Genomic DNA, 21002 nt, shown 5'->3' with positions numbered 1-21002 from the left:
ACGTTCTCTCTCTTCACTGCCTTCGTCCCCGCTCTATTTCACTTCAGCCTTTCACTCTTGCTTCCTTCCAATGAGGACGGAGCTGCGGGAGAAAGGGCGCTATAGAGGATCGCTGTGGAGAGCTGCTGCTGTGCTTTGACATCTGAGCTCTGTGGAAAACGATCTCAATACAATTCTGAAAAACGCGACTCTCCGAACGCCAGCCGAACAAGTCTCCACAGCCGAAGCGCTGTGTCTCTTTTCAGCTGGCGATAAACCTTTCCTCGATCCTTTGCGGACTTGTAAAACTGTTCCTGATCAGAATAAAAAACGCTCACGCTAATACACAAGCACCCGTGTCTCGCCAAAGCTGACAAATAAACAGACGGACAAGCCGCACTGCACGTGTGAACAGGGGAATGAGCGAGCGAGCGGGGATAGGGCGCCTCCTGCGCTTAAAAGCTTACAGCACCTGGTATTCCCAGGCGGTCTCCCATCCAAGTACTAACCAGGCCCATCCCTGTTTAGCTTCCGAGATCAGACGAGATCAGGCATGCTCAAGGGGGTGTGGCCGTAAGCGAGAGCAATGCTCGCTGGCACCCTTCTTATTGAGAGGACAGCTCCGTCACCTCTTTTACGACGCTGCTTTTTTTCCCTTGCGTTTTTCTCTTCTTCCCACGTTCTCTCTCTTCACTGCCTTCGTCCCCGCTCTATTTCACTTCAGCCTTTCACTCTTGCTTCCTTCCAATGAGGACGGAGCTGCGGGAGAAAGGGCGCTATAGAGGATCGCTGTGGAGAGCTGCTGCTGTGCTTTGACATCTGAGCTCTGTGGAAAACGATCTCAATACAATTCTGAAAAACGCGATTCCCCGAACGCCAGCCGAACAAGTCTCCACAGCCGAAGCGCTGTGTCTCTTTTCAGCTGGCGATAAACCTTTCCTCGATCCTTTGCGGACTTGTTAAACTGTTCCTGATCAGAATAAAAAACGCTCACGCTAATACACAAGCACCCGTGTCTCGCCAAAGCTGACAAATAAACAGACGGACAAGCCGCACTGCACGTGTGAACAGGGGAATGAGCGAGCGAGCAGGGATAGGGCGCCTCCTGCGCTTAAAAGCTTACAGCACCTGGTATTCCCAGGCGGTCTCCCATCCAAGTACTAACCAGGCCCATCCCTGTTTAGCTTCCGAGATCAGACAAGATCAGGCGTGCTCAAGGGGGTGTGGCCGTAAGCGAGAGCAAGGTTCGCTGGCACCCTTCTTATTGAGAGGACATCTCCGTCACCTCTTTTACGACGCTGCTTTTTTTCCCTTGCGTTTTTCTCTTCTTCCCACGTTCTCTCTCTTCACTGCCTTCGTCCCCGCTCTATTTCACTTCAGCCTTTCACTCTTGCTTCCTTCCAATGAGGACGGAGCTGCGGGAGAAAGGGCGCTATAGAGGATCGCTGTGGAGAGCTGCTGCTGTGCTTTGATATCTGAGCTCTGTGGAAAACGATCTTAATACAATTCTGAAAAACGCGACTCTCCGAACGCCAGCCGAACAAGTCTCCACAGCCGAAGCGCTGTGTCTCTTTTCAGCTGGCGATAAACCTTTCCTCGATCCTTTGCGGACTTGTTAAACTGTTCCTGATCAGAATAAAAAACGCTCACGCTAATACACAAGCACCCGTGTCTCGCCAAAGCTGACAAATAAACAGACGGACAAGCCGCACTGCACGTGTGAACAGGGGAATGAGCGAGCGAGCGGGGATAGGGCGCCTCCTGCGCTTAAAAGCTTACAGCACCTGGTATTCTCAGGCGGTCTCCCATCCAAGTACTAACCAGGCCCATCCCTGTTTAGCTTCCGAAATCAGACAAGATCAGGCGTGCTCAAGGGGGTGTGGCCATAAGCGAGAGCAAGGCTCGCTGGCACCCTTCTTATTGAGAGGACATCTCCGTCACCTCTTTTACGACGCTGCTTTTTTTCCCTTGCGTTTTTCTCTTCTTCCCACGTTCTCTCTCTTCACTGCCTTCGTCCCCGCTCTATTTCACTTCAGCCTTTCACTCTTGCTTCCTTCCAATGAGGACGGAGCTGCGGGAGAAAGGGCGCTATAGAGGATCGCTGTGGAGAGCTGCTGCTGTGCTTTGACATCTGAGCTCTGTGGAAAACGATCTCAATACAATTCTGAAAAACGCGACTCTCCGAACGCCAGCCGAACAAGTCTCCACAGCCGAAGCGCTGTGTCTCTTTTCAGCTGGCGATAAACCTTTCCTCGATTCTTTGCGGACTTGTTAAACTGTTCCTGATCAGAATAAAAAACGCTCACGCTAATACACAAGCACCCGTGTCTCGCCAAAGCTGACAAATAAACAGACGGACAAGCCGCACTGCACGTGTGAACAGGGGAATGAGCGAGCGAGCGGGGATAGGGCGCCTCCGGCGCTTAAAAACTTACAGCACCTGGTATTCCCAGGCGGTCTCCCATCCAAGTACTAACCAGGCCCATCCCTGTTTAGTTTCCGAGATCAGACGAGATCAGGTGTGCTCAAGGGGGTGTGGCCGCAAGCAAGAGCAAGGCTCGCTGGCACCCTTCTTATTGAGAGGACAGCTCCGTCACCTCTTTTACAACGCTGCTTTTTTTCCCTTGCGTTTTTCTCTTCTTCCCACGTTCTCTCTCTTCACTGCCTTCGTCCCCGCTCTATTTCACTTCAGCCTTTCACTCTTGCTTCCTTCCAATGAGGACGGAGCTGCGGGAGAAAGGGCGCTATAGAGGATCGCTGTGGAGAGCTGCTGCTGTGCTTTGACATCTGAGCTCTGTGGAAAACGATCTCAATACAATTCTGAAAAACGCGACTCTCCGAACGCCAGCCGAACAAGTCTCCACAGCCGAAGCGCTGTGTCTCTTTTCAGCTGGCGATAAACCTTTCCTCGATCCTTTGCGGACTTGTAAAACTGTTCCTGATCAGAATAAAAAACGCTCACGCTAATACACAAGCACCCGTGTCTCGCCAAAGCTGACAAATAAACAGACGGACAAGCCGCACTGCACGTGTGAACAGGGGAATGAGCGAGCGAGCGGGGATAGGGCGCCTCCTGCGCTTAAAAGCTTACAGCACCTGGTATTCCCAGGCGGTCTCCCATCCAAGTACTAACCAGGCCCATCCCTGTTTAGCTTCCGAGATCAGACGAGATCAGGCGTGCTCAAGGGGGTGTGGCCATAAGCAAGTGCAAGGCTCGCTGGCACCCTTCTTATTGAGAGGACAGCTCCGTCACCTCTTTAACGACGCTGCTTTTTTCCCTTGCATTTTTCTCTTCTTTCCACGTTCTCTCTCTTCACTGCCTTCGTCCCCGCTCTATTTCACTTCAGCCTTTCACTCTTGCTTCCTTCCAATGAGGACGGAGCTGCGGGAGAAAGGGCGCTATAGAGGATCGCTGTGGAGAGCTGCTGCTGTGCTTTGACATCTGAGCTCTGTGGAAAACGATCTCAATACAATTCTGAAAAACGCGACTCTCCGAACGCCAGCCGAACAAGTCTCCACAGCCGAAGCGCTGTGTCTCTTTTCAGCTGGCGATAAACCTTTCCTCGATCCTTTGCGGACTTGTTAAACTGTTCCTGATCAGAATAAAAAACGCTCACGCTAATACACAAGCACCCGTGTCTCGCCAAAGCTGACAAATAAACAGACGGACAAGCCGCACTGCACGTGTGAACAGGGGAATGAGCGAGCGAGCGGGGATAGGGCGCCTCCTGCGCTTAAAAGCTTACAGCACCTGGTATTCCCAGGCGGTCTCCCATCCAAGTACTAACCAGGCCCATCCCTGTTTAGCTTCCGAGATCAGACGAGATCAGGTGTGCTCAAGGGGGTGTGGCCATAAGCAAAAGCAAGGCTCGCTGGCACCCTTCTTATTAAGAGGACAGCTCCGTCACCTCTTTTACGACGCTGCTTTTTTTCCCTTGCGTTTTTCTCTTCTTTCCACGTTCTCTCTCTTCACTGCCTTCGTCCCGCTCTATTTCACTTCAGCCTTTCACTCTTGCTTCCTTCCAATGAGGACGGAGCTGCGGGAGAAAGGGCGCTATAGAGGATCGCTGTGGAGAGCTGCTGCTGTGCTTTGACATCTGAGCTCTGTGGAAAACGATCTCAATACAATTCTGAAAAACGCGACTCTCCGAACGCCAGCCGAACAAGTCTCCACAGCCGAAGCGCTGTGTCTCTTTTCAGCTGGCGATAAACCTTTCCTCGATCCTTTGCGGACTTGTTAAACTGTTCCTGATCAGAATAAAAAACGCTCACGCTAATACACAAGCACCCGTGTCTCGCCAAAGCTGACAAATAAACAGACGGACAAGCCGCACTGCACGTGTGAACAGGGGAATGAGCGAGCGAGCGGGGATAGGGCGCCTCCTGCGCTTAAAAGCTTACAGCACCTGGTATTCCCAGGCGGTCTCCCATCCAAGTACTAACCAGGCCCATCCCTGTTTAGCTTCCGAGATCAGATGAGATCAGGTGTGCTCAAGGGGGTGTGGCCATAAGCAAAAGCAAGGCTCGCTGGCACCCTTCTTATTAAGAGGACAGCTCCGTCACCTCTTTTACGACGCTGCTTTTTTTCCCTTGCGTTTTTCTCTTCTTCCCACGTTCTCTCTCTTCACTGCCTTCGTCCCCGCTGTATTTCACTTCAGCCTTTCACTCTTGCTTCCTTCCAATGAGGACGGAGCTGCGGGAGAAAGGGCGCTATAGAGGATCGCTGTGGAGAGCTGCTGCTGTGCTTTGACATCTGAGCTCTGTGGAAAACGATCTCAATACAATTCTGAAAAACGCGACTCTCCGAACGCCAGCCGAACAAGTCTCCACAGCCGAAGCGCTGTGTCTCTTTTCAGCTGGCGATAAACCTTTCCTCGATCCTTTGCGGACTTGTTAAACTGTTCATGATCAGAATAAAAAACGCTCACGCTAATACACAAGCACCCGTGTCTCGCCAAAGCTGACAAATAAACAGACGGACAAGCCGCACTGCACGTGTGAACAGGGGAATGAGCGAGCGAGCGGGGATAGGGCGCCTCCTGCGCTTAAAAGCTTACAGCACCTGGTATTCCCAGGCGGTCTCCCATCCAAGTACTAACCAGGCCCATCCCTGTTTAGCTTCCGAGATCAGATGAGATCAGGCGTGCTCAAGGGGGTGTGGCCGTAAGCGAGAGCAAGGCTCGCTGGCACCCTTCTTATTGAGAGGACAGCTCCGTCACCTCTTTTATGACGCTGCTTTTTTTCCCTTGCGTTTTTCTCTTCTTCCCACGTTCTCTCTCTTCACTGCCTTCGTCCCCGCTCTATTTCACTTCAGCCTTTCACTTTTGCATCCTTCCAATGAGGACGGAGCTGCGGGAGAAAGGGCGCTATAGAGGATCGCTGTGGAGACCTGCTGCTGTGCTTTGACATCTGAGCTCTGTGGAAAACGATCTCAATACAATTCTGAAAAACGCGACTCTCCGAACGCCAGCCGAACAAGTCTCCACAGCCGAAGCGCTGTGTATCTTTTCAGCTGGCGATAAACCTTTCCTCGATCCTTTGCGGACTTGTAAAACTGTTCCTGATCAGAATAAAAAACGCTCACGCTAATACACAAGCACCCGCGTCTCGCCAAAGCTGACAAATAAACAGACGGACAAGCCGCACTGCACGTGTGAACAGGGGAATGAGCGAGCGAGCGGGGATAGTGCGCCCCCTGCGCTTAAAAGCTTACAGCACCTGGTATTCCCAGGCGGTCTCCCATCCAAGTACTAACCAGGCCCATCCCTGTTTAGCTTCCGAGATCAGACGAGATCAGGCGTGCTCAAGGGGGTGTGGCCGTAAGCGAGAGCAAGGTTCGCTGGCACCCTTCTTATTGAGAGGACAGCTCCGTCACCTCTTTTACGACGCTGCTTTTTTTCCCTTGCGTTTTTCTCTTCTTCCCACGTTCTCTCTCTTCACTGCCTTCGTCCCCGCTCTATTTCACTTCAGCCTTTCACTCTTGCTTCCTTCCAATGAGGACGGAGCTGCGGGAGAAAGGGCGCTATAGAGGATCGCTGTGGAGAGCTGCTGCTGTGCTTTGACATCTGAGCTCTGTGGAAATCGATCTCAATACAATTCTGAAAAACGCGACTCTCCGAACGCCAGCCGAACAAGTCTCCACAGCCGAAGCGCTGTGTCTCTTTTCAGCTGGCGATAAACCTTTCCTCGATCCTTTGCGGACTTGTAAAACTGTTCCTGATCAGAATAAAAAACGCTCACGCTAATACACAAGCACCCGTGTCTCGCCAAAGCTGACAAATAAACAGACGGACAAGCCGCACTGCACGTGTGAACAGGGGAATGAGCGAGCGAGCGGGGATAGGGCGCCTCCTGCGCTTAAAAGCTTACAGCACCTGGTATTCCCAGGCGGTCTCCCATCCAAGTACTAACCAAGCCCATCCCTGTTTAGCTTCCGAGATCAGACGAGATCAGGCGTGCTCAAGGGGGTGTGGCCGTAAGCAAGAGCAAGGCTCGCTGGCACCCTTCTTATTGAGAGGACAGCTCCGTCACCTCTTTTACGACGCTGCTTTTTTCCCTTGCGTTTTTCTCTTCTTTCCACGTTCTCTCTCTTCACTGCCTTCGTCCCCGCTCTATTTCACTTCAGCCTTTCACTCTTGCTTCCTTCCAATGAGGACGGAGCTGCGGGAGAAAGGGCGCTATATAGGATCGCTGTGGAGAGCTGCTGCTGTGCTTTGACATCTGAGCTCTGTGGAAAACGATCTCAATACAATTCTGAAAAACGCGATTCCCCGAACGCCAGCAGAACAAGTCTCCACAGCCGAAGCGCTGTGTCTCTTTTCAGCTGGCGATAAACCTTTCCTCGATCCTTTGCGGACTTGTAAAACTGTTCCTGATTAGAATAAAAAACGCTCACGCTAATACACAAGCACCCGTGTCTCGCCAAAGCTGAGAAATAAACAGACGGACAAGCCGCACTGCACGTGTGAACAGGGAATGAGCGAGCGAGCGGGGATAGGGCGCCTCCTGCGCTTAAAAGCTTACAGCACCTGGTAATCCCAGGCGGTCTCCCATCCAAGTACTAACCAGGCCCATCCCTGTTTAGCTTCCGAGATCAGGCGTGCTCAAGGGGGTGTGACCGTAAGCAAGAGCAAGGCTCGCTGGCACCCTTCTTATTGAGAGGACAGCTCCGTCACCTCTTTAACGACGCTGCTTTTTTCCCTTGCATTTTTCTCTTCTTTCCACGTTCTCTCTCTTCACTGCCTTCGTCCCCGCTCTATTTCACTTCAGCCTTTCACTCTTGCTTCCTTCCAATGAGGACGGAGCTGCGGGAGAAAGGGCGCTATAGAGGATCGCTGTGGAGAGCTGCTGCTGTGCTTTGACATCTGAGCTCTGTGGAAAACGATCTCAATACAATTCTGAAAAACGCGACTCTCCGAACGCCAGCCGAACAAGTCTCCACAGCCGAAGCGCTGTGTCTCTTTTCAGCTGGCGATAAACCTTTCCTCGATCCTTTGCGGACTTGTTAAACTGTTCCTGATCAGAATAAAAAACGCTCACGCTAATACACAAGCACCCGTGTCTCGCCAAAGCTGACAAATAAACAGACGGACAAGCCGCACTGCACGTGTGAACAGGGGAATGAGCGAGCGAGCGGGGATAGGGCGCCTCCTGCGCTTAAAAGCTTACAGCACCTGGTATTCCCAGGCGGTCTCCCATCCAAGTACTAACCAGGCCCATCCCTGTTTAGCTTCCGAGATCAGACAAGATCAGGCGTGCTCAAGGGGGTGTGGCCATAAGCGAGAGCAAGGCTCGCTGGCACCCTTCTTATTGAGAGGACAGCTCCGTCACCTCTTTTACGACGCTGCTTTTTTTCCCTTGCGTTTTTCTCTTCTTCCCACGTTCTCTCTCTTCACTGCCTTCGTCCCCGCTCTATTTCACTTCAGCCTTTCACTCTTGCTTCCTTACAATGAGGACGGAGCTGCGGGAGAAAGGGCGCTATAGAGGATCGCTGTGGAGAGCTGCTGCTGTGCTTTGACATCTGAGCTCTGTGGAAAACGATCTCAATACAATTCTGAAAAACGCGACTCTCCGAACGCCAGCCGAACAAGTCTCCACAGCCGAAGCGCTGTGTCTCTTTTCAGCTGGCGATAAACCTTTCCTCGATCCTTTGCGGACTTGTAAAACTGTTCCTGATCAGAATAAAAAACGCTCACGCTAATACACAAGCACCCGTGTCTCGCCAAAGCTGACAAATAAACAGACGGACAAGCCGCACTGCACGTGTGAACAGGGGAATGAGCGAGCGAGCGGGGATAGGGCGCCTCCTGCGCTTAAAAGCTTACAGCACCTGGTATTCCCAGGCGGTCTCCCATCCAAGTACTAACCAGGCCCATCCCTGTTTAGCTTCCGAGATCAGACGAGATCAGGCGTGCTCAAGGGGGTGTGGCCGTAAGCGAGAGCAAGGCTCGCTGGCACCCTTCTTATTGAGAGGACAGCTCCGTCACCTCTTTTACGACGCTGCTTTTTTTCCCTTGCGTTTTTCTCTTCTTCCCACGTTCTCTCTCTTCACTGCCTTCGTCCCCGCTCTATTTCACTTCAGCCTTTCACTTTTGCTTCCTTCCAATGAGGACGGAGCTGCGGGAGAAAGGGCGCTATAGAGGATCGCTGTGGAGACCTGCTGCTGTGCTTTGACATCTGAGCTCTGTGGAAAACGATCTCAATACAATTCTGAAAAACGCGACTCTCCGAACGCCAGCCGAACAAGTCTCCACAGCCGAAGCGCTGTGTATCTTTTCAGCTGGCGATAAACCTTTCCTCGATCCTTTGCGGACTTGTAAAACTGTTCCTGATCAGAATAAAAAACGCTCACGCTAATACACAAGCACCCGCGTCTCGCCAAAGCTGACAAATAAACAGACGGACAAGCCGCACTGCACGTGTGAACAGGGGAATGAGCGAGCGAGCGGGGATAGTGCGCCTCCTGCGCTTAAAAGCTTACAGCACCTGGTATTCCCAGGCGGTCTCCCATCCAAGTACTAACCAGGCCCATCCCTGTTTAGCTTCCGAGATCAGACGAGATCAGGCGTGCTCAAGGGGGTGTGGCCGTAAGCGAGAGCAAGGTTCGCTGGCACCCTTCTTATTGAGAGGACAGCTCCGTCACCTCTTTTACGACGCTGCTCTTTTTCCCTTGCGTTTTTCTCTTCTTCCCACGTTCTCTCTCTTCACTGCCTTCATCCCCGCTCTATTTCACTTCAGCCTTTCACTCTTGCTTCCTTCCAATGAGGACGGAGCTGCGGGAGAAAGGGCGCTATAGAGGATCGCTGTGGAGAGCTGCTGCTGTGCTTTGACATCTGAGCTCTGTTGAAAACGATCTCAATACAATTCTGAAAAACGCGACTCTCCGAACGCCAGCCGAACAAGTCTCCACAGCCGAAGCGCTGTGTCTCTTTTCAGCTGGCGATAAACCTTTCCTCGATCCTTTGCGGACTTGTAAAACTGTTCCTGATCAGAATAAAAAACGCTCACGCTAATACACAAGCACCCGTGTCTCGCCAAAGCTAACAAATAAACAGACGGACAAGCCGCACTGCACGTGTGAACAGGGGAATGAGCGAGCGAGCGGGGATAGGGCGCCTCCTGCGCTTAAAAGCTTACAGCACCTGGTATTCCCAGGCGGTCTCCCATCCAAGTACTAACCAGGCCCATCCCTGTTTAGCTTCCGAGATCAGACGAGATCAGGCATGCTCAAGGGGGTGTGGCCGTAAGCGAGAGCAAGGCTCGCTGGCACCCTTCTTATTGAGAGGACAGCTCCGTCACCTCTTTTACGACGCTGCTTTTTTTCCCTTGCGTTTTTCTCTTCTTCCCACGTTCTCTCTCTTCACTGCCTTCGTCCCCGCTCTATTTCACTTCAGCCTTTCACTCTTGCTTCCTTCCAATGAGGACGGAGCTGCGGGAGAAAGGGCGCTATAGAGGATCGCTGTGGAGAGCTGCTGCTGTGCTTTGACATCTGAGCTCTGTGGAAATCGATCTCAATACAATTCTGAAAAACGCGACTCTCCGAACGCCAGCCGAACAAGTCTCCACAGCCGAAGCGCTGTGTCTCTTTTCAGCTGGCGATAAACCTTTCCTCGATCCTTTGCGGACTTGTAAAACTGTTCCTGATCAGAATAAAAAACGCTCACGCTAATACACAAGCACCCGTGTCTCGCCAAAGCTGACAAATAAACAGACGGACAAGCCGCACTGCACGTGTGAACAGGGGAATGAGCGAGCGAGCGGGGATAGGGCGCCTCCTGCGCTTAAAAGCTTACAGCACCTGGTATTCCCAGGCGGTCTCCCATCCAAGTACTAACCAGGCCCATCCCTGTTTAGCTTCCGAGATCAGACGAGATCAGGCGTGCTCAAGGGGGTGTGGCCATAAGCGAGAGCAAGGCTCGCTGGCACCCTTCTTATTGAGAGGACAGCTCCGTCACCTCTTTTACGACGCTGCTTTTTTTCCCTTGCGTTTTTCTCTTCTTCCCACGTTCTCTCTCTTCACTGCCTTCGTCCCCGCTGTATTTCACTTCAGCCTTTCACTCTTGCTTCCTTCCAATGAGGACGGAGCTGCGGGAGAAAGGGCGCTATAGAAGATCGCTGTGGAGAGCTGCTGCTGTGCTTTGACATCTGAGCTCTGTGGAAAACGATCTCAATACAATTCTGAAAAACGCGACTCTCCGAACGCCAGCCGAACAAGTCTCCACAGCCGAAGCGCTGTGTCTCTTTTCAGCTGGCGATAAACCTTTCCTCGATCCTTGTCGGACTTGTTAAACTATTCATGATCAGAATAAAAAACGCTCACGCTAATACACAAGCACCCGTGTCTCGCCAAAGCTGACAAATAAACAGACGGACAAGCCGCACTGCACGTGTGAACAGGGGAATGAGCGAGCGAGCGGGGATAGGGCGCCTCCTGCGCTTAAAAGCTTACAGCACCTGGTATTCCCAGGCGGTCTCCCATCCAAGTACTAACCAGGCCCATCCCTGTTTAGCTTCCGAGATCAGATGAGATCAGGCGTGCTCAAGGGGGTGTGGCCGTAAGCGAGAGCAAGGCTCGCTGGCACCCTTCTTATTGAGAGGACAGCTCCGTCACCTCTTTTACGACGCTGCTTTTTTTCCCTTGCGTTTTTCTCTTCTTCCCACGTTCTCTCTCTTCACTGCCTTCGTCCCCGCTCTATTTCACTTCAGCCTTTCACTTTTGCTTCCTTCCAATGAGGACGGAGCTGCGGGAGAAAGGGCGCTATAGAGGATCGCTGTGGAGACCTGCTGCTGTGCTTTGACATCTGAGCTCTGTGGAAAACGATCTCAATACAATTCTGAAAAACGCGACTCTCCGAACGCCAGCCGAACAAGTCTCCACAGCCGAAGCGCTGTGTATCTTTTCAGCTGGCGATAAACCTTTCCTCGATCCTTTGCGGACTTGTAAAACTGTTCCTGATCAGAATAAAAAACGCTCACGCTAATACACAAGCACCCGCGTCTCGCCAAAGCTGACAAATAAACAGACGGACAAGCCGCACTGCACGTGTGAACAGGGGAATGAGCGAGCGAGCGGGGATAGTGCGCCTCCTGCGCTTAAAAGCTTACAGCACCTGGTATTCCCAGGCGGTCTCCCATCCAAGTACTAACCAGGCTCATCCCTGTTTAGCTCCCGAGATCAGACGAGATCAGGCGTGCTCAAGGGGGTGTGGCCGTAAGCGAGAGCAAGGTTCGCTGGCACCCTTCTTATTGAGAGGACAGCTCCGTCACCTCTTTTACGACGCTGCTCTTTTTCCCTTGCGTTTTTCTCTTCTTCCCACGTTCTCTCTCTTCACTGCCTTCGTCCCCGCTCTATTTCACTTCAGCCTTTCACTCTTGCTTCCTTCCAATGAGGACGGAGCTGCGGGAGAAAGGGCGCTATAGAGGATCGCTGTGGAGAGCTGCTGCTGTGCTTTGACATCTGAGCTCTGTTGAAAACGATCTCAATACAATTCTGAAAAACGCGACTCTCCGAACGCCAGCCAAACAAGTCTCCACAGCCGAAGCGCTGTGTCTCTTTTCAGCTGGCGATAAACCTTTCCTCGATCCTTTGCGGACTTGTAAAACTGTTCCTGATCAGAATAAAAAACGCTCACGCTAATACACAAGCACCCGTGTCTCGCCAAAGCTGACAAATAAACAGACGGACAAGCCGCACTGCACGTGTGAACAGGGGAATGAGCGAGCGAGCGGGGATAGGGCGCCTCCTGCGCTTAAAAGCTTACAGCACCTGGTATTCCCAGGCGGTCTCCCATCCAAGTACTAACCAGGCCCATCCCTGTTTAGCTTCCGAGATCAGACGAGATCAGGCGTGCTCAAGGGGGTGTGGCCATAAGCGAGAGCAAGGCTCGCTGGCACCCTTCTTATTGAGAGGACAGCTCTGTCACCTCCTTTACGACGCTGCTTTTTTTCCCTTGCGTTTTTCTCTTCTTCCCACGTTCTCTCTCTTCACTGCCTTCGTCCCCGCTCTATTTCACTTCAGCCTTTCACTCTTGCTTCCTTCCAATGAGGACTGAGCTGCGGGAGAAAGGGCGCTATAGAGGATCGCTGTGGAGAGCTGCTGCTGTGCTTTGACATCTGAGCTCTGTGGAAAACGATCTCAATACAATTCTGAAAAACGCGACTCTCCGAACGCCAGCCGAACAAGTCTCCACAGCCGAAGCGCTGTGTCTCTTTTCAGCTGGCGATAAACCTTTCCTCGATCCTTTGCGGACTAGTAAAACTGTTCCTGATCAGAATAAAAAACCCTCACGCTAATACACAAGCACCCGTGTCTCGCCAAAGCTGACAAATAAACAGACGGACAAGCCGCACTGCACGTGTGAACAGGGGAATGAGCGAGCGAGCGGGGATAGGGCGCCTCCTGCGCTTAAAAGCTTACAGCACCTGGTATTCCCAGGCGGTCTCCCATCCAAATACTAACCAAGCCCATCCCTGTTTAGCTTCCGAGATCAGACGAGATCAGGCGTGCTCAAGGGGGTGTGGCCGTAAGCGAGAGCAATGCTCGCTGGCACCCTTCTTATTGAGAGGACAGCTCCGTCACCTCTTTTACGACGCTGCTTTTTTTCCCTTGCGTTTTTCTCTTCTTCCCACGTTCTCTCTCTTCACTGCCTTCGTCCCCGCTCTATTTCACTTCAGCCTTTCACTCTTGCTTCCTTCCAATGAGGACGGAGCTGCGGGAGAAAGGGCGCTATAGAGGATCGCTGTGGAGAGCTGCTGCTGTGCTTTGACATCTGAGCTCTGTGGAAATCGATCTCAATACAATTCTGAAAAACGCGACTCTCCGAACGCCAGCCGAACAAGTCTCCACAGCCGAAGCGCTGTGTCTCTTTTCAGCTGGCGATAAACCTTTCCTCGATCCTTTGCGGACTTGTAAAACTGTTCCTGATCAGAATAAAAAACGCTCACGCTAATACACAAGCACCCGTGTCTCGCCAAAGCTGACAAATAAACAGACGGACAAGCCGCACTGCACGTGTGAACAGGGGAATGAGCGAGCGAGCGGGGATAGGGCGCCTCCTGCGCTTAAAAGCTTACAGCACCTGGTATTCCCAGGCGGTCTCCCATCCAAGTACTAACCAGGCCCATCCCTGTTTAGCTTCCAAGATCAGACGAGATCAGGCGTGCTCAAGGGGGTGTGGCCGCAAGCGAGAGCAATGCTCGCTGGCACCCTTTTTAATGAGAGGACAGCTCCGTCACCTCTTTTACGACGCTGCTTTTTTTCCCTTGCGTTTTTCTCTTCTTCCCACGTTCTCTCTCTTCACTGCCTTCGTCCCCGCTCTATTTCACTTCAGCCTTTCACTCTTGCTTCCTTCCAATGAGGACGGAGCTGCGGGAGAAAGGGCGCTATAGAGGATCGCTGTGGAGAGCTGCTGCTGTGCTTTGACATCTGAGCTCTGTGGAAATCGATCTCAATACAATTCTGAAAAACGCGACTCTCCGAACGCCAGCCGAACAAGTCTCCACAGCCGAAGCGCTGTGTCTCTTTTCAGCTGGCGATAAACCTTTCCTCGATCCTTTGCGGACTTGTAAAACTGTTCCTGATCAGAATAAAAAACGCTCACGCTAATACACAAGCACCCGCGTCTCGCCAAAGCTGACAAATAAACAGACGGACAAGCCGCACTGCACGTGTGAACAGGGGAATGAGCGAGCGAGCGGGGATAGGGCGCCTCCTGCGCTTAAAAGCTTACAGCACCTGGTACTCCCAGGCGGTCTCCCATCCAAGTACTAACCAGGCCCATCCCTGTTTAGCTTCCGAGATCAGACGAGATCAGGCGTGCTCAAGGGGGTGTGGCCGTAAGCGAGAGCAAGGCTCGCTGGCACCCTTCTTATTGAGAGGACAGCTCCGTCACCTCTTTTACGACGCTGCTTTTTTTCCCTTGCGTTTTTCTCTTCTTCCCACGTTCTCTCTCTTCACTGCCTTCGTCCCCGCTCTATTTCACTTCAGCCTTTCACTCTTGCTTCCTTCCAATGAGGACGGAGCTGCAGGAGAAAGGGCGCTATAGAGGATCGCTGTGGAGAGCTGCTGCTGTGCTTTGACATCTGAGCTCTGTGGAAAACGATCTCAATACAATTCTGAAAAACGCGACTCTCCGAACGCCAGCCGAACAAGTCTCCACAGCCGAAGCGCTGTGTCTCTTTTCAGCTGGCGATAAACCTTTCCTCGATCCTTTGCGGACTTGTAAAACTGTTCCTGATCAGAATAAAAAACGCTCACGCTAATACACAAGCACCCGTGTCTCGCCAAAGCTGACAAATAAACAGACGGACAAGCCGCACTGCACGTGTGAACAGGGGAATGAGCGAGCGAGCGGGGATAGGGCGCCTCCTGCGCTGAAAAGCTTACAGCACCTGGTATTCCCAGGCGGTCTCCCATCCAAGTACTAACCAGGCCCATCCCTGTTTAGCTTCCAAGATCAGACGAGATCAGGCGTGCTCAAGGGGGTGTGGCCATAAGCGAGAGCAAGGCTCGCTGGCACCCTTCTTATTGAGAGGACAGCTCTGTCACCTCCTTTACGACGCTGCTTTTTTTCCCTTGCGTTTTTCTCTTCTTCCCACGTTCTCTCTCTTCACTGCCTTCGTCCCCGCTCTATTTCACTTCAGCCTTTCACTCTTGCTTCCTTCCAATGAGGACTGAGCTGCGGGAGAAAGGGCGCTATAGAGGATCGCTGTGGAGAGCTGCTGCTGTGCTTTGACATCTGAGCTCTGTGGAAAACGATCTCAATACAATTCTGAAAAACGCGACTCTCCGAACGCCAGCCGAACAAGTCTCCACAGCCGAAGCGCTGTGTCTCTTTTCAGCTGGCGATAAACCTTTCCTCGATCCTTTGCGGACTAGTAAAACTGTTCCTGATCAGAATAAAAAACCCTCACGCTAATACACAAGCACCCGTGTCTCGCCAAAGCTGACAAATAAACAGACGGACAAGCCGCACTGCACGTGTGAACAGGGGAATGAGCGAGCGAGCGGGGATAGGGCGCCTCCTGCGCTTAAAAGCTTACAGCACCTGGTATTCCCAGGCGGTCTCCCATCCAAATACTAACCAAGCCCATCCCTGTTTAGCTTCCGAGATCAGACGAGATCAGGCGTGCTCAAGGGGGTGTGGCCGTAAGCGAGAGCAATGCTCGCTGGCACCCTTCTTATTGAGAGGACAGCTCCGTCACCTCTTTTACGACGCTGCTTTTTTTCCCTTGCGTTTTTCTCTTCTTCCCACGTTCTCTCTCTTCACTGCCTTCGTCCCCGCTCTATTTCACTTCAGCCTTTCACTCTTGCTTCCTTCCAATGAGGACGGAGCTGCGGGAGAAAGGGCGCTATAGAGGATCGCTGTGGAGAGCTGCTGCTGTGCTTTGACATATGAGCTCTGTGGAAATCGATCTCAATACAATTCTGAAAAACGCGACTCTCCGAACGCCAGCCGAACAAGTCTCCACAGCCGAAGCGCTGTGTCTCTTTTCAGCTGGCGATAAACCTTTCCTCGATCCTTTGCGGACTTGTAAAACTGTTCCTGATCAGAATAAAAAACGCTCACGCTAATACACAAGCACCCGTGTCTCGCCAAAGCTGACAAATAAACAGACGGACAAGCCGCACTGCACGTGTGAACAGGGGAATGAGCGAGCGAGCGGGGATAGGGCGCCTCCTGCGCTTAAAAGCTTACAGCACCTGGTATTCCCAGGCGGTCTCCCATCCAAGTACTAACCAGGCCCATCCCTGTTTAGCTTCCAAGATCAGACGAGATCAGGCGTGCTCAAGGGGGTGTGGCCGCAAGCGAGAGCAATGCTCGCTGGCACCCTTTTTAATGAGAGGACAGCTCCGTCACCTCTTTTACGACGCTGCTTTTTTTCCCTTGCGTTTTTCTCTTCTTCCCACGTTCTCTCTCTTCACTGCCTTCGTCCCCGCTCTATTTCACTTCAGCCTTTCACTCTTGCTTCCTTCCAATGAGGACGGAGCTGCGGGAGAAAGGGCGCTATAGAGGATCGCTGTGGAGAGCTGCTGCTGTGCTTTGACATCTGAGCTCTGTGGAAATCGATCTCAATACAATTCTGAAAAACGCGACTCTCCGAACGCCAGCCGAACAAGTCTCCACAGCCGAAGCGCTGTGTCTCTTTTCAGCTGGCGATAAACCTTTCCTCGATCCTTTGCGGACTTGTAAAACTGTTCCTGATCAGAATAAAAAACGCTCACGCTAATACACAAGCACCCGCGTCTCGCCAAAGCTGACAAATAAACAGACGGACAAGCCGCACTGCACGTGTGAACAGGGGAATGAGCGAGCGAGCGGGGATAGGGCGCCTCCTGCGCTTAAAAGCTTACAGCACCTGGTACTCCCAGGCGGTCTCCCATCCAAGTACTAACCAGGCCCATCCCTGTTTAGCTTCCGAGATCAGACGAGATCAGGCGTGCTCAAGGGGGTGTGGCCGTAAGCGAGAGCAAGGCTCGCTGGCACCCTTCTTATTGAGAGGACAGCTCCGTCACCTCTTTTACGACGCTGCTTTTTTTCCCTTGCGTTTTTCTCTTCTTCCCACGTTCTCTCTCTTCACTGCCTTCGTCCCCGCTCTATTTCACTTCAGCCTTTCACTCTTGCTTCCTTCCAATGAGGACGGAGCTGCGGGAGAAAGGGCGCTATAGAGGATCGCTGTGGAGAGCTGCTGCTGTGCTTTGACATCTGAGCTCTGTGGAAAACGATCTCAATACAATTCTGAAAAACGCGACTCTCCGAACGCCAGCCGAACAAGTCTCCACAGCCGAAGCGCTGTGTCTCTTTTCAGCTGGCGATAAACCTTTCCTCGATCCTTTGCGGACTTGTAAAACTGTTCCTGATCAGAATAAAAAACGCTCACGCTAATACACAAGCACCCGTGTCTCGCCAAAGCTGACAAATAAACAGACGGACAAGCCGCACTGCACGTGTGAACAGGGGAATGAGCGAGCGAGCGGGGATAGGGCGCCTCCTGCGCTTAAAAGCTTACAGCACCTGGTATTCCCAGGCGGTCTCCCATCCAAGTACTAACCAGGCCCATCCCTGTTTAGCTTCCGAGATCAGACGAGATCGGGCGTGCTCAAGGGGGTGTGGCCGTAAGCGAGAGCAAGGCTCGCTGGCACCCTTCTTATTGAGAGGACAGCTCCGTCACCTCTTTTACGACGCTGCTTTTTTTCCCTTGCGTTTTTCTCTTCTTCCCACGTTCTCTCTCTTCACTGCCTTCGTCCCCGCTCTATTTCACTTCAGCCTTTCACTCTTGCTTCCTTCCAATGAGGACGGAGCTGCGGGAGAAAGGGCGCTATAGAGGATCGCTGTGGAGAGCTGCTGCTGTGCTTTGACATCTGAGCTCTGTGGAAAACGATCTCAATACAATTCTGAAAAACGCGACTCTCCGAACGCCAGCCGAACAAGTCTCCACAGCCGAAGCGCTGTGTCTCTTTTCAGCTGGCGATAAACCTTTCCTCGATCCTTTGCGGACTTGTTAAACTGTTCCTGATCAGAATAAAAAACGCTCACGCTAATACACAAGCACCCGTGTCTCGCCAAAGCTGACAAATAAACAGACGGACAAGCCGCACTGCACGTGTGAACAGGGGAATGAGCGAGCGAGCGGGGATAGGGCGCCTCCTGCGCTTAAAAGCTTACAGCACCTGGTACTCCCAGGCGGTCTCCCATCCAAGTACTAACCAGGCCCATCCCTGTTTAGCTTCCGAGATCAGACGAGATCAGGCGTGCTCAAGGGGGTGTGGCCGTAAGCGAGAGCAAGGCTCGCTGGCACCCTTCTTATTGAGAGGACAGCTCCGTCACCTCTTTTACGACGCTGCTTTTTTTCCCTTGCGTTTTTCTCTTCTTCCCACGTTCTCTCTCTTCACTGCCTTCGTTCCTGCTCCATTTCACTTCAGCCTTTCACTCTTGCTTCCTTCCAATGAGGACGGAGCTGCGGGAGAAAGGGCGCTATAGAGGATCGCTGTGGAGAGCTGCTGCTGTGCTTTGACATCTGAGCTCTGTGGAAAACGATCTCAATACAATTCTGAAAAACGCGACTCTCCGAACGCCAGCCGAACAAGTCTCCACAGCCGAAGCGCTGTGTCTCTTTTCAGCTGGCGATAAACCTTTCCTCGATCCTTTGCGGACTTGTAAAACTGTTCCTGATCAGAATAAAAAACGCTCACGCTAATACACAAGCACCCGTGTCTCGCCAAAGCTGACAAATAAACAGACGGACAAGCCGCACTGCACGTGTGAACAGGGGAATGAGCGAGCGAGCGGGGATAGGGCGCCTCCTGCGCTGAAAAGCTTACAGCACCTGGTATTCCCAGGCGGTCTCCCATCCAAGTACTAACCAGGCCCATCCCTGTTTAGCTTCCGAGATCAGACAAGATCAGGCATGCTCAAGGGGGTGTGGCCGTAAGCTAGACCAAAGCTCGCTGGCACCCTTCTTATTGAGAGGACAGCTCCGTCACCTCTTTTACGACGCTGCTTTTTTTCCCTTGCGTTTTTCTCTTCTTCCCACGTTCTCTCTCTTCACTGCCTTCGTCCCCGCTCTATTTCACTTCAGCCTTTCACTCTTGCTTCCTTCCAATGAGGACGGAGCTGCGGGAGAAAGGGCGCTATAGAGGATCGCTGTGGAGAGCTGCTGCTGTGCTTTGACATCTGAGCTCTGTGGAAAACGATCTCAATACAATTCTGAAAAACGCGACTCTCCGAACGCCAGCCGAACAAGTCTCCACAGCCGAAGCGCTGTGTCTCTTTTCAGCTGGCGATAAACCTTTCCTCGATCCTTTGCGGACTTGTAAAACTGTTCCTGATCAGAATAAAAAACGCTCACGCTAATACACAAGCACCCGTGTCTCGCCAAAGCTGACAAATAAACAGACGGACAAGCCGCACTGCACGTGTGAACAGGGGAATGAGCGAGCGAGCGGGGATAGGGCGCCTCCTGCGCTTAAAAGCTTACAGCACCTGGTATTCCCAGGCGGTCTCCCATCCAAGTACTAACCAGGCCCATCCCTGTTTAGCTTCCGAGATCAGACAAGATCAGGCGTGCTCAAGGGGGTGTGGCCTTAAGCTAGACCAAAGCTCGCTGGCACCCTTCTTATTGAGAGGACAGCTCCGTCACCTCTTTTACGACGCTGCTTTTTTTCCCTTGCGTTTTTCTCTTCTTCCCACGTTCTCTCTCTTCACTGCCTTCGTCCCCGCTCTATTTCACTTCAGCCTTTCACTCTTGCTTCCTTCCAATGAGGACGGAGCTGCGGGAGAAAGGGCGCTATAGAGGATCGCTGTGGAGAGCTGCTGCTGTGCTTTGACATCTGAGCTCTGTGGAAAACGATCTCAATACAATTCTGAAAAACGCGACTCTCCGAACGCCAGCCGAACAAGTCTCCACAGCCGAAGCGCTGTGTCTCTTTTCAGCTGGCGATAAACCTTTCCTCGATCCTTTGCGGACTTGTAAAACTGTTCCTGATCAGAATAAAAAACGCTCACGCTAATACACAAGCACCCGTGTCTCGCCAAAGCTGACAAATAAACAGACGGACAAGCCGCACTGCACGTGTGAACAGGGGAATGAGCGAGCGAGCGGGGATAGGGCGCCTCCTGCGCTTAAAAGCTTACAGCACCTGGTATTCCCAGGCGGTCTCCCATCCAAGTACTAACCAGGCCCATCCCTGTTTAGCTTCCGAGATCAGAGAGATCAGGTGTGCTCAAGGGGGTGTGGCCGTAAGCGAGAGCAAGGCTCGCTGGCACCCTTCTTATTGAGAGGACAGCTCCGTCACCTCTTTTACGACGCTGCTTTTTTTCCCTTGCGTTTTTCTCTTCTTCCCACGTTCTCTCTCTTCACTGCCTTCGTCCCCGCTCTATTTCACTTCAGCCTTTCACTCTTGCTTCCTTCCAATGAGGACGGAGCTGCGGGAGAAAGGGCGCTATAGAGGATCGCTGTGGAGAGCTGCTGCTGTGCTTTGACATCTGAGCTCTGTGGAAAACGATCTCAATACAGTTCTGAAAAACGCGACTCTCCGAACGCCAGCCGAACAAGTCTCCACAGCCGAAGCGCTGTGTCTCTATTCAGCTGGCGATAAACCTTTCTTCGATCCTTTGCGGACTTGTAAAACTGTTCCTGATCAGAATAAAAAACGCTCACGCTAATACACAAGCACCCGCGTCTCGCCAAAGCTGACAAATAAACAGACGGACAAGCCGCACTGCATGTGTGAACAGGGGAATGAGCGAGCGAGCGGGGATAGGGCGCCTCCTGCGCTTAAAAGCTTACAGCACCTGGTATTCCCAGGCGGTCTCCCATCCAAGTACTAACCAGGCCCATCCCTGTTTAGCTTCCGAGATCAGACAAGATCAGGCGTGCTCAAGGGAGTGTGGCCGTAAGCGAGAGCAAGGTTCGCTGGCAACCTTCTTATTGAGAGGACAGCTCCGTCACCTCTTTTTCGACGCTGCTTTTTTTCCCTTGCGTTTTTCTCTTCTTCCCACGTTCTCTCTCTTCACTGCCTTCGT

At 52.3% G+C, this 21002-nt stretch overlaps 17 non-coding genes and 15 pseudogenes across 17 annotated transcripts; all 32 read right to left on the bottom strand.

The window, feature by feature from the left end:
* Positions 1–439: 439 nt before the first annotated feature.
* Positions 440–558, bottom strand: LOC148668958 (5S ribosomal RNA). Its single transcript, XR_015938522.1, has one exon. It is a non-coding gene; the product is annotated as a 5S ribosomal RNA (ribosomal RNA).
* Positions 559–1095: 537 nt separating this feature from the next.
* On the bottom strand, positions 1096–1214 carry LOC148668957 (5S ribosomal RNA; annotated as a pseudogene).
* Positions 1215–1751: 537 nt separating this feature from the next.
* On the bottom strand, positions 1752–1870 carry LOC148668956 (5S ribosomal RNA; annotated as a pseudogene).
* Positions 1871–2407: 537 nt separating this feature from the next.
* On the bottom strand, positions 2408–2526 carry LOC148668955 (5S ribosomal RNA; annotated as a pseudogene).
* A 537-nt stretch (positions 2527–3063) lies between these two features.
* LOC148668954 (5S ribosomal RNA) lies at positions 3064–3182 on the bottom strand. Its single transcript, XR_015938271.1, has one exon. It is a non-coding gene; the product is annotated as a 5S ribosomal RNA (ribosomal RNA).
* Positions 3183–3718: 536 nt separating this feature from the next.
* On the bottom strand, positions 3719–3837 carry LOC148668953 (5S ribosomal RNA). Its single transcript, XR_015937187.1, has one exon. It is a non-coding gene; the product is annotated as a 5S ribosomal RNA (ribosomal RNA).
* A 536-nt stretch (positions 3838–4373) lies between these two features.
* On the bottom strand, positions 4374–4492 carry LOC148668952 (5S ribosomal RNA). The gene has a single exon (XR_015938820.1). It is a non-coding gene; the product is annotated as a 5S ribosomal RNA (ribosomal RNA).
* A 537-nt stretch (positions 4493–5029) lies between these two features.
* Positions 5030–5148, bottom strand: LOC148668951 (5S ribosomal RNA). The gene has a single exon (XR_015939119.1). It is a non-coding gene; the product is annotated as a 5S ribosomal RNA (ribosomal RNA).
* A 537-nt stretch (positions 5149–5685) lies between these two features.
* LOC148668950 (5S ribosomal RNA) lies at positions 5686–5804 on the bottom strand. The gene has a single exon (XR_015937632.1). It is a non-coding gene; the product is annotated as a 5S ribosomal RNA (ribosomal RNA).
* Positions 5805–6341: 537 nt separating this feature from the next.
* Positions 6342–6460, bottom strand: LOC148668949 (5S ribosomal RNA). The gene has a single exon (XR_015938604.1). It is a non-coding gene; the product is annotated as a 5S ribosomal RNA (ribosomal RNA).
* A 535-nt stretch (positions 6461–6995) lies between these two features.
* LOC148668948 (5S ribosomal RNA) lies at positions 6996–7104 on the bottom strand (annotated as a pseudogene).
* Positions 7105–7640: 536 nt separating this feature from the next.
* Positions 7641–7759, bottom strand: LOC148668947 (5S ribosomal RNA; annotated as a pseudogene).
* A 537-nt stretch (positions 7760–8296) lies between these two features.
* On the bottom strand, positions 8297–8415 carry LOC148668946 (5S ribosomal RNA). Its single transcript, XR_015937631.1, has one exon. It is a non-coding gene; the product is annotated as a 5S ribosomal RNA (ribosomal RNA).
* A 537-nt stretch (positions 8416–8952) lies between these two features.
* LOC148668945 (5S ribosomal RNA) lies at positions 8953–9071 on the bottom strand. Its single transcript, XR_015937630.1, has one exon. It is a non-coding gene; the product is annotated as a 5S ribosomal RNA (ribosomal RNA).
* A 537-nt stretch (positions 9072–9608) lies between these two features.
* LOC148668944 (5S ribosomal RNA) lies at positions 9609–9727 on the bottom strand. The gene has a single exon (XR_015938521.1). It is a non-coding gene; the product is annotated as a 5S ribosomal RNA (ribosomal RNA).
* Positions 9728–10264: 537 nt separating this feature from the next.
* LOC148668943 (5S ribosomal RNA) lies at positions 10265–10383 on the bottom strand. The gene has a single exon (XR_015938270.1). It is a non-coding gene; the product is annotated as a 5S ribosomal RNA (ribosomal RNA).
* Positions 10384–10920: 537 nt separating this feature from the next.
* LOC148668942 (5S ribosomal RNA) lies at positions 10921–11039 on the bottom strand. The gene has a single exon (XR_015939118.1). It is a non-coding gene; the product is annotated as a 5S ribosomal RNA (ribosomal RNA).
* Positions 11040–11576: 537 nt separating this feature from the next.
* On the bottom strand, positions 11577–11695 carry LOC148668941 (5S ribosomal RNA; annotated as a pseudogene).
* A 537-nt stretch (positions 11696–12232) lies between these two features.
* On the bottom strand, positions 12233–12351 carry LOC148668940 (5S ribosomal RNA). The gene has a single exon (XR_015938269.1). It is a non-coding gene; the product is annotated as a 5S ribosomal RNA (ribosomal RNA).
* A 537-nt stretch (positions 12352–12888) lies between these two features.
* LOC148668939 (5S ribosomal RNA) lies at positions 12889–13007 on the bottom strand (annotated as a pseudogene).
* Positions 13008–13544: 537 nt separating this feature from the next.
* LOC148668938 (5S ribosomal RNA) lies at positions 13545–13663 on the bottom strand (annotated as a pseudogene).
* Positions 13664–14200: 537 nt separating this feature from the next.
* On the bottom strand, positions 14201–14319 carry LOC148668937 (5S ribosomal RNA). The gene has a single exon (XR_015938144.1). It is a non-coding gene; the product is annotated as a 5S ribosomal RNA (ribosomal RNA).
* A 537-nt stretch (positions 14320–14856) lies between these two features.
* On the bottom strand, positions 14857–14975 carry LOC148668936 (5S ribosomal RNA; annotated as a pseudogene).
* Positions 14976–15512: 537 nt separating this feature from the next.
* On the bottom strand, positions 15513–15631 carry LOC148668935 (5S ribosomal RNA; annotated as a pseudogene).
* Positions 15632–16168: 537 nt separating this feature from the next.
* On the bottom strand, positions 16169–16287 carry LOC148668934 (5S ribosomal RNA; annotated as a pseudogene).
* A 537-nt stretch (positions 16288–16824) lies between these two features.
* Positions 16825–16943, bottom strand: LOC148668933 (5S ribosomal RNA). The gene has a single exon (XR_015938143.1). It is a non-coding gene; the product is annotated as a 5S ribosomal RNA (ribosomal RNA).
* A 537-nt stretch (positions 16944–17480) lies between these two features.
* Positions 17481–17599, bottom strand: LOC148668932 (5S ribosomal RNA). Its single transcript, XR_015938716.1, has one exon. It is a non-coding gene; the product is annotated as a 5S ribosomal RNA (ribosomal RNA).
* A 537-nt stretch (positions 17600–18136) lies between these two features.
* Positions 18137–18255, bottom strand: LOC148668931 (5S ribosomal RNA). Its single transcript, XR_015938142.1, has one exon. It is a non-coding gene; the product is annotated as a 5S ribosomal RNA (ribosomal RNA).
* Positions 18256–18792: 537 nt separating this feature from the next.
* LOC148668930 (5S ribosomal RNA) lies at positions 18793–18911 on the bottom strand (annotated as a pseudogene).
* A 537-nt stretch (positions 18912–19448) lies between these two features.
* On the bottom strand, positions 19449–19567 carry LOC148668929 (5S ribosomal RNA; annotated as a pseudogene).
* A 537-nt stretch (positions 19568–20104) lies between these two features.
* Positions 20105–20222, bottom strand: LOC148668928 (5S ribosomal RNA; annotated as a pseudogene).
* A 537-nt stretch (positions 20223–20759) lies between these two features.
* LOC148668927 (5S ribosomal RNA) lies at positions 20760–20878 on the bottom strand (annotated as a pseudogene).
* Positions 20879–21002: the final 124 nt, after the last annotated feature.

Source organism: Lepisosteus platostomus, chromosome 5, assembly GCF_059453375.1.
Source record: "Lepisosteus platostomus isolate fLepPlt1 chromosome 5, fLepPlt1.hap1, whole genome shotgun sequence".
Classification (NCBI taxonomy): domain Eukaryota; kingdom Metazoa; phylum Chordata; class Actinopteri; order Semionotiformes; family Lepisosteidae; genus Lepisosteus; species Lepisosteus platostomus.
Note: the sequence above shows the minus strand (reverse complement) of the source record. Positions and strands in the feature narration are given on the sequence as shown.